A 13969-nucleotide genomic window follows, 5' to 3' on the forward strand; every position below is an offset into this window, starting at 1 on the left:
CAGTGCTCTGAACCTTTTTTCTTCAATGATTTGTGATCTTCACTGGTGTCCATGGATTACATGAAATCTTTCCACCTTTATCCACCTTTGTCATGGTAGGGAGAACACGTCAATGTAAGGGTGGGGTCATCTAAGATAGAACAAGGGTTGAATCAACAGACTGAAGCTCAAAAAACTATGAGCAGGTTCAGTATCTCATGCAAAACCCACATCACACCAGGTTAAGTGAGCCTCTGAATACTGGAGACTCTGCAGACCAAACCTGTTGTTTTTCAATGAAAAGTCTTTTATTAAAAAGGTCAGTGGGTGAAGCAAACCTGACAGTCTTCAATTTCTTCATAGATTGAAGTCTGTACAGTGTACAGGTCTGTTTATTTAAAACCCTTCTACAATCAAAGACTGTTGATTTTCCTTCAAATCTAGGAGACAAATTCAAGTGCTTCACAACACAGACGGGAGTATTGAACATCTGTCTGCTGTAATTCCCTGCAATTAGTTTGTAATCCTACAATGTTATTAGGCTGGGAAAAAATTAAATGACTCCAATCCTAATCAATTTGCAGCAAAAGCACAGAAAATAAATATTATTTACCCTTTAACTGTTGTCTTATTGATGCGTTAAAACAACAATTTGATTTCCTGATTGTTTCTATGCAGACCAATCTTAAAATCAGATTCGTTTCAGGAATGATGCCCTCTGTGGAAGGTAAGAGCTGTTAAATTATGTTTATCATGAAATCCACAGACATTTAGGTTTTTAACTGAAGAGAAAACCTTTGGGGGGTCACCAGGGCTGAACTCTACATGGCGTAGACCCCTACATAGAAATAAAATCAGCAGTTGGTTAGAGGCTTTTTGGGGATTCTTCTCTAGCAGGAAGGTTTTAGTCTGCAGAACTAAGAATGATGGTTCAAAACTCATGATGAAATCAGTGTTTATCTTGTTGTAAAGTATGATAACATATCATAAAGCCTGGACTGCATCTGTGGACGATAAGCAGATCCTTGGTTTCAAAGATACCAGAAACTCCAGAGAGGCAGATGACTTAAAGAGAGAATGCAGAGGGACCTCAAAATAAAATGGTAATTACAAATGAAAGAGTCGTGCAGCACTGCATGAAGCTGGAGTTCACAAAAGCATTCCATTTGGAGGTGATTCTGACTGTAAACTGCTCTGTTTTGCTAGAATAATGAAGACATTTGTCGTGTTGTGGCAAATTCTGAAACTTAAGTGATATATTTTAAGAAAACTCAGAATTGAAGACAAACTTTAGGTTTGATGTAGCCTTATTAGATAACATTGTGGAATGACAACTCCCTTTAACCCTTTAACATCAGAGCTTTAGCTAAAGTGTGTACATTCTTGCAACAACCGTAACTCTTCAACCGTTTACACAATTAATGTAGTTAGTTCTCATGGAACTGAATTCTTGGGGATTCTGAAGCGGGGATAAGCAGCTCTGTGCTGACATGTGACACTTTACAGTGGTGAAGTGTTTACGAATTAAACGTGAATCCGCTGGTTCTGCTGTGGAGAAAAGTGGCTTTGCACCGATATGCAACACTTTACGCTGGTAAGGTGTTTTATAACGGCAGAAAACTGATATAAAAGCTGCTTTTTGTCTTTGCGTCAGAATCGATATGAAATGTCAAAGAGCGTGTCATTGAGGCATCAATGGCGACATCTCTGGTGCAGCTTTTTGGCTGAAGGTGCACTTTTATTGAGGTCTTACGTTTGCCTTTTCAGAGCGCATCTCACTGTCTGATCTCCCAATTATTGTTTTGACTGACGGACTGCATTCATGAAGGCAAAATAAAGGAGGAACAGAGCATGAGCAAAGAGTCAAAGGAAGTTCCCATTGGGAGCAATTCTACCGTTAAATCATTTAGAGGGACTGAGTGGTGTTACTGAAGTGTACAGTTTGTACAGGACCAGTGAGCAGAAAGCCACAAACCAGTTAGTTTTGTTCATTGATTACCGTTAGGTCCCTGCAGCAAGAACCAGACCTGCTATGCCGTTTCCCCCGATGTCAGCTGATGCTTCTCAAGGCCAGTGGAAATCAAAACTGGCAGCTACATGAAGAAACACTGAAACAGAACATCTGCGTCCAGCCACAGCTGTCTGTTCACATTCCATCTTTAATAAGATGCAAATATGGCAGCCTGCATTCATGGCAGGAGTCAAACTTTCTAGATGAATGTTATTTTGTTCAAAACCAAAAATAATGGCGTATGTTGTTCTTGATTAAAAGCAGGGTGAGGGGTAATAAGTCAGACAAGAAGCGCTGCATTAAACCCTCTCAGGGGAATATCTGCTGATGAGAGAAGCCATCTCTTGAGGGCCAGTGTGGAACATCTAATCATGGGGGGGAAAAAGCTGAGCACATGCTCAAAAAATTTGGGCATAGTGAATGACACCCCCCCCCCCCCCCCCCCCCCCACACACACACACACACACACACCACCACCACCACCGAAATAAATAAATAAAGATATCACCGATATCACCAAGATAACACCTGAAAATTTAAAGCATGGATCCCTGGCTAGAGCTGAACAAAATGTTATAGCAGAGAATATGAACTTATTAAGAATGTGGGTGTGGTTATAACCTCCATTGCTAAGGAAATCCCAAAGTTTATTTGTGCCAATTCTTCTGAAACTTCTTGTGACAGACAGGGCTGTGGGTGGCAGTTTGTCCCTCATGATGCACCATAGGCTAACATTCATGGCCACCACCTGTCTGTTGAGCTGTGATTGGCCCATGAGGCTGATAAATAGCAGCTGTGGGAGTTCCAACCTGACCCTGGGATCCTGGTTTGGCCATGGTGCTGGCATGAGTTCTGACCCTGGGGCATGAGAGGTAACTTAAGGGTTTGTAAACATGATGTGTGTCCCAGGGAGAACTAATTTATTTGTCTTTTTTTTTCCAGCAGAGTAACCACTGCTGTTTTGCTTGTAGCGTTTTAGTCATTGTTTTTAATATTTTAATTGAGCTTGACACTCTTGTTTTTATCCATTTTAAGCTGTGGTTTTTGTACCCCTCTTAATTTCTAGGTGGTTGGACCTGGTTGGAGGTAGCTGCCTTCTCCCTTCATCCTTGCGGTAGCTGGTGGGTGCCATGGTAGCACTATGTAAGGGGGGACCCCCCCTGTTTTGGCCTACAAGTGGTGGTGTCCTGCTCAGGGGCACCTCCTCTGTTTTGTGTTTTCTTTTAATCACTGTTGGGGTTGTGGTGTGTATTGGGGCCCTGAGCAGGTACTCGTGGTGAAGGTTGGATTGGAGATCTCCCTTGGCGTTGTTAGTTGGCTACCCACCGGTGCGGTGGGGCTGAGGAGTGCCTGGAGGCAGCCGCCCTCATTCAGTGTTGGAGCACGGTCCAACTGTCCGAGTATATTGTATACTTCTATTTATGGAACTTGTGTAAAGTTTTTAATTGTATATTTTTACTAATACCAAATCTAGTCTCCATTTGGGGTGCGAATGTAAGAGGGCGTTCGGTCACATTATCTAGATCTGTTTGGTGTCCCCAGGGAAACAAAATCTAAAATGGTCGCTATGGAGGTAAATCCAACAGAAAAAGTGCCATTTTGAAGACTTTTTTTTTTTTTCTTTTTTTTTTGTGTTACATCATTTTGTCACATGTATCTCTGACCAGCCTGACAGAGGCAGACTGGGGAGAGTCGGTATCTTCAGGCGACCAAAACATAAAGTAGTTGTTATGGAGTTAAAACCAACAGAAAAGTGGTAATTTTAAAAAAATTGGGTTTTAATTTGCATCAGGCTGGTAGACGCAGAAGGGGGGGACAGTGAGATTTCTATGTGAACCATAATGACTGTGACGCGTAGCAGCTGCTTTGCAAGTGAGGTCAGATCAAAGATAAGGGCGGGTAGAGGCTATGCAATGCTGCTTGGGACTTCAATTTGTCTTCTTTGTGTCCCATTAAACTGTCTTAGTCTGTAAAGTTGTTTTTCCGATCATTTATTAATTTAAGTTCTCGTCTTAGTCTTCTGTATTCGGCTCCATCGTGGGACCTTTCCATGGACTAAGGATTTGTCCACCCTGGATGTTGCAAAATAACTTTTTACAGCAGCTCGTGCCTCACCATGTTGGTGGCTCATCTGCCTGGATTCAGCCCCTCTTTCCTGTCTATTCCTGTTGGATCTGTTCCTCAAACTTATTTTACACTCCTAGGCACCAGCCTGTTTACTGCCCTTATCACCTGTGCTCTGATAGTGGTTGGTCCTGCCTTAGCTCTTCCTTCATATGAAGTGTTTTTTTTTTTTGTTTTTTTTTTTTTTTTTTCTGCCTGTCTGAATGTAAACCTGGTCTATTCTGGATTTCCTCTGCAGCCTTCCTCCCTGCAGAGCTTCTGCCTGCTGCTGAGCTCTTTTCTAGATTCAGTTTCTTGAACTACTATGGTTTATAAAGTCTTAGACTTCTCTGTTTGGATTATGAAGAATATTGAATCTTAAAGAGAAGTTGTAGAGGAGTGCTTGAGTGATGTTTGTTTTAAGTTCCCTCAGACAAGCAGAAGGAAAACGATGCGGATCCCAACCAGCAACCCCCAGCAGTTAAAATTGTTCTCTCTCCACTCAAAAGAGTTCTGCTATAGTCCTAGCCCATCTCTGCAGCCTCCTGCCTGGTGTCAGCTACTAGACCTGACACAGTGCTGCCCCCTCTCTGCTCGGAGGAGCTTCTTCCTGATGTACTAAACCTTTACAACCTTCCATCTTGGGGGTTTTGATTCTACATGTTTTACTGTCTGCCTGTTTCACCCTTGTCATGACCTTCATTTATTGTCAATTCCAGATTAAGTCTGTGACTGAGGAATTTATGAAGCAGGCAATTGCAAACTGAACATTTTCTCGGAAATACCTGAGGGTTTATGATAAAAGTCATGAGCATTTGTGCATAGCAACAATGTTTAATATCTTCCTGAGATTAACTTAAAATGATGTCATAATCTCAAGATGAAGACAGTTCTTCTCACAAGAAGATTAAATTAATCTCATTATTTCTAGATACCATTTGTTTTCTTGATAACTAAAGAAGGTAATTGTTATTGAAGGAAAATAAATCTTTTTTCTTACTTTAACATTGCAGCCAAAAGACCTGAGGAAAGCACCGTTAAAACAGACCCCCCCCACACACACACACACACCCACAGCAGACACTGTTGGTAAAACCTTTGATGCAAAGTGCTTATCCTTTATGAATATCTTACTTTTATTTGACATTAGTGACTCTCCATGTAGGAAAGACTTCCAAACATGTGTTAAAGTTCAAATGAAAGCACTTATGACGACTTAGTCTTTTGTTTTAGATACAGATATGCAGTGAACACCTGAGGAATCTTTGTGGGAGACAACTTAAGGAAAAAAACTCTAATTTATGAGTAATTACCGGTAATAAAAAAAACTAAACAAGGAAAGATGAGACATTGTCTTAAAAACATTTAATATGACTAAAAGGACCAGCGGTGACAGTTTATGGCTGCTATCTTGTCAAATAAATGCCCATTTTGTGTGAGGCATCGCTGAACGAAAACCAAGCAGGATGAACATAAGCCAAGAGAAAGTTTGGTTTATGCTGTTGAGGAAAACAAATGGAACACTTGATTAATTTACTCAGGTGCCAAAAACGGATTTTAGATTGTTATTTTTGAGAATTATGTTGCTATGAGTTTAGGTGCAAGAAGAGCTGACCTCACAGTGAACATCAGTCACGAAAAGATCACCTTATGGATGATACTAACAATAGCTGAATTTGAGCTCATCTTCTTTACAGATGATTTTCTTGTGTTTTCATGCGTGCGAGGTAAAAAAAATGAACCAACTGCTGCTCGCTGCTCCAGTTAGGGGGCGCCACAGTAGTTCATCCACCTCCTTCTAAACCTCTCCTTCTCATCCCCCCCCCTTACACCAACCACCCTCATGTCCTCCTCCTCTCCATCCATGAACCTACTCTTTCATCCTTGGTATTTTGCTTGATTTTGAATTTTATTATTTCTTATACACACACACTTGACAGATGATTTATACCTCCCCCACTAACCATGATTTCTATCAGCCATAACTTGACTGCTCTCACCACAGTCTTCTACACCTTTCCTTTCATTCTTGAGGACACTCTTTAGTCAAACACCCCACCTGAAATCTCACTCCACTCATTCCAACCTGCTTGCACACTCCTCAAAACTCTCTGTTGTTCTGGACTGTTGATCCTAGTCCTCCACCTTCTCCACCTCTGCTTCCTGTAACCTCACTGTTCCTCTTCAGTCACCTGCTCTCCCTCCTAACACAACCCCCTCATTTCTCCAAACTTGGGATTGGCACGGCATTTTGCCCTCTTGTGATTTATGATGATGCCCCCACCAGCTCAGGCGCCTAGTTGTAGATTGTCTGCCCTGAGGCATGGGTGTTACTCCAGGGTTGGGTAGAAACTGGGATCTCATGTCTCCCTGCCCTCGAAGTTGGATGGGGGGGTTAAACCACCAAATGCTTCCAGACCAGATCTGTGCTAGCAGCTCTACTCCTCCAAGGGAGGGGTCACATGTGAAGATCAAATGTTGCGCAACGAGATGTGTGACAACTGATAGAACTTTATCCTTCGCAATAGTTCGGTGTCATCGTTTAGTAGGATGGATGGACGGATGGATGGCAATACTTTGAAATAAAGTTCCATAAAGCATCTGGTTACACAAAGTATTGCCCTGTAAATCAAATACTGTTTACGGTCAAATGAAAATACTTTACTTTACCCTATAATATATCAGAAAATTGATTACATTAACCAACACTGTAACCTTAATTAGTATTTTTAAAATTTAGAACACTTGTATGGACTGGGACTAGAACAGCATTCCAAATATAAAGTAATATTTGTATGTGATGAAAAGTTATAACATGATATAACATCTATTTCAAATAAACACGTGGAAATGACACCATGTTTACATTGTGTGCTGCAGTAGCAGTAAAGACTAATATCCCTGATCTTTTTAACAAGACATGCAGGTGCAATGTTGTCATTTTGCGATGTCTTCAGGCGTACTCGGTTCGTTCGGATGTCACGTGACATCGTACACTTGGTTTTATCTTAAAAAGTCAGACGTCGGTTTCCCCAAAACTTTGAAAAATAGTCGAAAAATACCAAAATGTTGAATAAAAGACCAGGTTGTCACACGGACAACCATCAGGTTCATTTTTGGTTGTCCTCCGTGAAATCTGGTTGTCTCAGACAACAGGATAACCGCTTATTTCGAACGCTTTTCTGCGCCCTTGGCTCTAAGAGCAGGACCTACACTTCCACCCGATCAGGTGTGATTGAATACTTGTGGGAAGTGGTGTGTGCAAACCACAGAACAAAAGCACTTCGCTCACATTCAAGAAGAAGTTTGAAGCTTCTCCCTTTCATTTTCAATAAGCCTAAAACATAATCATTGCAAAAGTCCAAAAACTGAGCAAAGCAAGAGCTGAAAACAAGAATCTTCAACAAAAAAACTGGGTCATTTTCGTGGCAGGACCATTTATTTTCCTCTGAATCAAATCTTACTTTCTACAACTAAAAAGGAATTTGTTTGGGAAAAGCTTTACTTTTATTGAGAGTTATTTATTAAGGAAATTGAAGGTATGATTGAGGTCAGCCGTCTTCTTCCTACGCCTCAGCTCATGAGAGCACCTCCACCTCTTCAAGCTGTGCCTGACATCTTAATTTGTTGGGTTTTCCCTCCCAAAGCCCTTTGGAGAGGATTATACCCCCCATTTTATTCTCCTCCAGTTAAAATATTTCGGCTGGGGGCAAAAGAGGAAAACTTTATTTGATTCAGTTTAGTTGTCACATAGGACTGTGTGCTCATCCAGGAAAATAAAGAGCACTCACAGGTGAAACCGGCTAGATAACTGCTATTTTTTGACATTCATTTTCCGCTTCTGTATTTACACACAGGCCATAGGAAAGAGAAAAGCCTTCACAATTGAAGTCATTACATAGGGGTCACAGCCGCTGACTTCCAACCATGACAGGAAGTCTATCTCATCATCCCTTTTATACAGCCGCACGCTGCTTAGGCTTTCTGCAGACGCAGTCAGGCGGCGAGCGACTGCTTCAGCCGAGCGTTCACAAAGTGAAGTACCTGACTGCTCTCCCTGAGGCAAGCCACGACTGAGCAACTTTCTGAGTTCTGCAGGAACAACAGCACACTTGCTGGGCCAGACTCTCTTCTGGTCTCATAGAAAAGAGATGCTGCTGCTAAAGTGATGAGTGAGCACTGCAGCTTCATTATTTTTTCAGCCAGATACAGGCTGTCACTTTGGCTTTGCAGAGTCAAAAATAAAATCCTAGGCTTCCCCCTCCAGACTCTCTAGTTTGAGCTAACAGTAGACATCTTTATTATCTTGCCAAAAGTTGCTTTGCCACAGGCAGTGTTCCTGGTTTTGACAGCAGAAAGACATCTTTGTTCTCATCGGTGGACTGAAAAAAATGTATAAATGCAATCAGTAATGTTTGTCTGAGCCAGTAAGCCCCCACACTAATGATAAAAAACGTTTAAATCAATTCAGAATGCTTAATATGACTTACATCAATTGAAGCTGCAACACAGAAATGTGCAGGCATCGCAGATAAAAGCAGAGCTCTTTAGTCTTGGTTCATCCAGAGTTCACGCGGCGCTTCTACAGTCCTCCTGAGATAAGCAGGAAAGTTGGACTTGCTGCACAAATCCTCAAACTGTGAACAAGCGCTCCCAAGGTGATGGAGCAGCACAGCACAGCCCCAGTCAGGAGGCATTTGCTCTCTGCACGTCAGGAAACACAGGTAGATGCGCAGAGTTTACAGAGGCAATTAGAGCCTTATTAGCAACAGTTACCAATTAGTGCCGTCCACAAAATGCAGCTGAAGCTGATGAGAATGTAATGAGTTTTGCAGGTAATGGAGCATAGATGATGTCATTACAATAATGTATTTACAAATAACCACCAACTTGGAACATAAATATCTTTGCTTGATAATCTGACGTCTAAAAGTGTTTGGGATCATTCGGGGAGTGGTGAGATGAATTTCAACCTTCTTACCATGCAACACTCATTCAATAAATAAACTAAGTACTATTGCATATTCCTAACAGCTAAAATATGGTATCACACAAAAATCCACAGTAACTATGCTTTAACCCTTGTGCTATCTTAGATGACCCCACCCTTTCATTGACGTGTTCTCCCTACCATGACAAAGGTGGATAAAGGTGGAAAGATTTCATGTAATCCATGGACACCAGTGAAGATCACAAATCATTGAAGAAAAAAGGTTCAGAGCACTGTCTAGTGGGTCTAGATGACCCAACTCCCAATGTTAAAGTGCCTAGGATAGCACAAGGGTTAAACGTGACTTTGTTGCCATGTCCTGGTAAGGTGCAGACTTGAACTGATTAAGCCTTCCAATCTGACATTTCTAAATGGGTAAATTTCATGAGATCAACTCTCCACTGGTCATGTTTGGGATGGGTCTCGTCCTTCCACCTCAAAAGTATTAGGCCATGCACACTTAAAGAAGTGAATGAAATTTGCCTTTGCAAATTTTTTGGTGATAACACATTGATGAATCACGACGGGTGGCAGTGGTGCAGTGGTAGGGCCGCCTCACGTGTCAAAGTGTCTTTGGGTAAAACATTGAACCCCACCTTGCCTCTGGTGGAAGGTTGGTGTCAGTGTTCGGCAGTGGAGCCGCCACCAGGGTGTGAATGGATGATTGGGTTTGTGACTGTAAAGCATTGGGCCATCGAGGAAGGTAGAAAAGCGCTATACAAGCAGCACTCCAAAGAGCGCAGTTAAAGGAGAGGGGGCGTGCTTCACACGCCACACAATACCTTGCACCAATTACACGATGGTTCCGTGTCTGAGCAAAATTTAGACAATTTCTCCTTAGTGATGTGTATGTGTGCAGGTGGTGGAAACCCTGATTTGTAGGAACCAACGGCCTTCTATGCCAACTGTCACACATAGAGAAGTAAAGAATAGATTTCCAAAGATCGTCTTTTATGTTCAGTGCCAAATCATCTTCCCAGCATAATCTAATAATAGCAAGGGAAGGAGACGCTTGTTCAGTAATAATCAGTAAATTATTTTAATCACCCCCTTTTTTTTTATAAGTTTGCATTTCTAAAATTTGGTCCAAAATCGTTTTTAATTGGTATTAATTTAATTTCCTTTCTGGGGGGGTGGGGGTGAGAAATTAAAACAGTAACTTTTGTATTTGTAACTGTTTCAATGACGTGTTGCTGTGGAACCATAAATAAATAAATAAATGTTTTATTGTTCTTTATTTTCCAAGATAGATTAAAGTACCACTCAGATCATCTTTTGATCTATTGTAAAAGTGTTAGCAATGATCTTTTAATTATGATTGTGCTGTTTATTTGGCAAAAATTAAAAAAAACTGTCATTTTCTAAGACGTAGTTTCTGGCGAACGGCAGGAGTTCATGAGAAATTGACCTCTGAGTTGTGAATGGGAGTGTTGGCGTGGAGTAAATCCATCTCCACATCCCATCATCCATCTGTTTATTCTGTACTAACTTACAGCCCCAAACAACCCCAAACTAACATTACTGGTGCAGTAAAAAAGGGTGAGGAATACTTGAACTATCCAGCCGTACAGTTTAGATCCTGATTCCAGTTGAGACGAGAAAAACAAAAACGTACCTGAATCAATTTGTTTGCAAGTGGATGCATCAGAATGGAGCGGGCCAGGGAGACTGTAGCTTCTATGTCAAGGTTTTTGAAACAGCATTTAACAGCATTTTGTCTCATCCTGATTTACCACAATTTCTACAAAGAAATATCTAGAAATGCAATTTTAAGCTTAATTTTCTTTCTATATGTCCACCATCATCATCGTAAAAACGTGTTAAAAACACAATAATCATTGGAGTCGGTGACATCACAACGGTACCCAGGTTTTTGCTTTCGCTCAGCCTGCAGAGGCTTTGAAATTCCAGAGAAGCTTAAATTAAAGCATCGTTTCTGTAACTGATCAAAGTTTTTAGTGGTCTGTTGTAAAATAGAATGTTTCAAGTTCCAACTCTCTAGCTGCTCGAATGTCTCCAAGCCAAGTCCTTTAGCAAACATCCCTGAGGTCTCCTGTTTCTCAAGGCCCCCCTATTCCCTGGACAAGGTAAAACCATTTTTACTCACCACTGATGCGGAAACCAATCCATCCAACTCCCCAAAGGCAACTTGGGGTGGGATGAAACACAAACATCTGACTGCAGTAGTTAGAAATTAAACCATCAACCGATACCACAGCTGACAGATGACTGTTCCATCTTTTCGCTAAAGCCATTCACAATCTAGTCATCTATTCATTTTTTAAGCCTGCTAAATTCCTTTCGAGGTCATAGGGTTGCTGGAGCCAACCTAGCTACTGTTGGGTGAAGGCGGGATGCACCTGAACAGGTTGCCAGTCCATTGCAGGGCCACACACATTCACACCTAAGGGACACTTTAATATTACCAATTAACCCTTCTGCTAGGCACTTTAACATTGGGAGTTGGGTCATCTAGACCCACTAGACAGTGCTCTGAACCTTTTTTCTTCAATGATTTGTGATCTTCACTGGTGTCCATGGATTACATGAAATCTTTCCACCTTTATCCACCTTTGTCATGGTAGGGAGAACACATCAATGGTCATCTTGTCCCCATAGGATAGCATGATTCATAGGGTTAACCTATGAATCATGTTTTTGGTGTGGGGCTGAGGGTATGCCTGGAGAAAACTCCAACATGAACAGGGAGACCATCTAAACTCCACACAAAGAATCAAGCCAGCATTTGAACCTTCTTAATGTGAGGGGTGGGCGCTGACTAACTGCTGACGCCAGATGCCCACAAGTCAAAAATAAAAAAAAAGTTTTACATCCTCTAGAATTCTGAGAAATTAGCATTCAGACATGTGCTTCTCTATAGCCTCTTAATGCGACCTTACTCCTCTGTTCAATCCTGCAGGTAAAGACGTAAGGGGGGTTCTCAGTGGGTCCCCTCCCCACAGAAAATTTTAATTAGCGTCTCTTGCAGTTTGGGTCACCGACAAAAACATCCATTCGAGACAATTCAATATTCAATTAAACGTTTCTTGCTTCACACCTTTCTCCACAAAATTCCCTCCAATACCTCTATTCAGCATCCCAATTAATCAGTGAGAAAACCCTAATGAGAAACAGCCGTCACAGCAAAAGGCACAGGAAGTCCCAGAAGCTTTGGTCGGATGCAGACTTAGCTGATTTCAGGGGTTTTAAATGCCACAGAAAGCCTTCAGAGACAAAGAGTTCCAGGTTCATCAGAGCACGAGCTGCTGTAGAAGACCACCATTTCTCTGACTGCTGCAGTGGGGAGTGGACACCATCCCCAAAGCCAACAGGCAAGCAAGCCAATGCAGTTTACATTCTGACACTGCTAATGTGTGTCGGTCATGTCCCCCCTCCTGTCTGCGTTTTACAAGTTTACAACTTTTCTGTAAAAAAAAAAAATATATATATAGCTTGTTATCAGACTTTCTCTGGCATTTTTTAATAAAAGATAACAACATTTTTAGAAAATATGCAAATATTTACAAAGCTAAAGAATCCAGACAGAGGCGGAGCAATGCAAATAGGAACTATTAACTTCAGCTGCGGTCCATGAAAGGGTCTGAAGCCGTTTGAAATGTTCTGTCTGTGTTCAGCTCTGATTGGGCATTCTGAGATCAGATGCTTTGTTTGAAAGTTTAGCATGTTGGGTCAGGATTTTTCATGCATCTCTGCTGGTTAGCATTTAAATGACTTTTTGTAATTGGCACTGTGAAGCTTGAATAAACAACAAAGAAAAAAAAAGACCATTTTTCACGGTTCCTCTGCCCTCTCCTTATTGGTAACCTTTATTTTAGTCTCTGCTAAAATACTTTGTTATTTCAAGTCTGACTATGATGCGTCTGTTTGCCAACGTTTCCCCGGCTTTTCCTGCTTATGGCCCAGCAGCACGTTAGCATGCTGGTGGTGAGATCACCGCCGCAGCTGGCTGTGCACAGTGAAAGCTTTTCTTCTGTATTCACATTTAGGTGCTAGACGGGGTGACTATTTCATTTTTGAAATGATCGTGATTAACTCAGAATGGGAGCTCATAACAGGATATGTAACCACAGCACTGCGCACTGATAACAAATAAACAAATACGTGTAAAACAACAATTATACTTGTGACTGCTTTGGCAGAAATAATCCGTTTGAAGAGTTTCAGTTAGATTTTAGAGTACATTTACGCCTACTAGATGAATGTTCACTGGAGCGAACTGGAAAGCTAATGGAGACCTTGGTGCAGATCAAAAAAGGGAATTCTGGTCCCCTTCAGAATGACGCTCTGTTCATCTTGAAGTGGACTCCAGCTTTGGTGCAAAGAATCTGAGCAAAGAACATCTCACATCATGTATTTGAAGAAGCTCAGCTCATGGATGCATGAAGACGCATGGTGGAAAAGGTGGGAAAAGGAACATTGACATTACTATTTGTGCATAAATGGACTGTAGTCATCCAAGGTCACAGGAAGGTTGATTGACAAGCCCCATGCTCTCCTTTTGGGGGGTGTCTTGGCGTGGAGGTGGACCACCCGCAGTGGGTGAATTCCATTAGGATAGAGAAGCCTATAGTGTTGTGTATTCACACCAAAAGTTCAAGGTTCAGTCTTGAGTTTCCAGGACCTGCTTTGAGGCGGTTTTGCTTTAAAGTTTGAAGGTTTATGTCTTCTTTCTTTATCCAGCATTTGTTGATTGTGGTTTTGAACCTGAGATGTGAGATCAGCTTTAATTTAACATGTTTTCTGCAGTGTTTGCAAAACATCCTGTTAATGGTCTGCAACAAATTGTGTAGATTAACTGCAAAATGAACAAAGAAGAATCACAAAATACAAAAAACAGACAATAATAACTTCACATAAAGCTAATA

This window comes from Oryzias latipes, chromosome 24 (genome assembly GCF_053564925.1).
Source record: "Oryzias latipes strain Hd-rR chromosome 24, Olatipes_Hd-rR_3.1".
Classification (NCBI taxonomy): Eukaryota; Metazoa; Chordata; class Actinopteri; order Beloniformes; family Adrianichthyidae; genus Oryzias; species Oryzias latipes.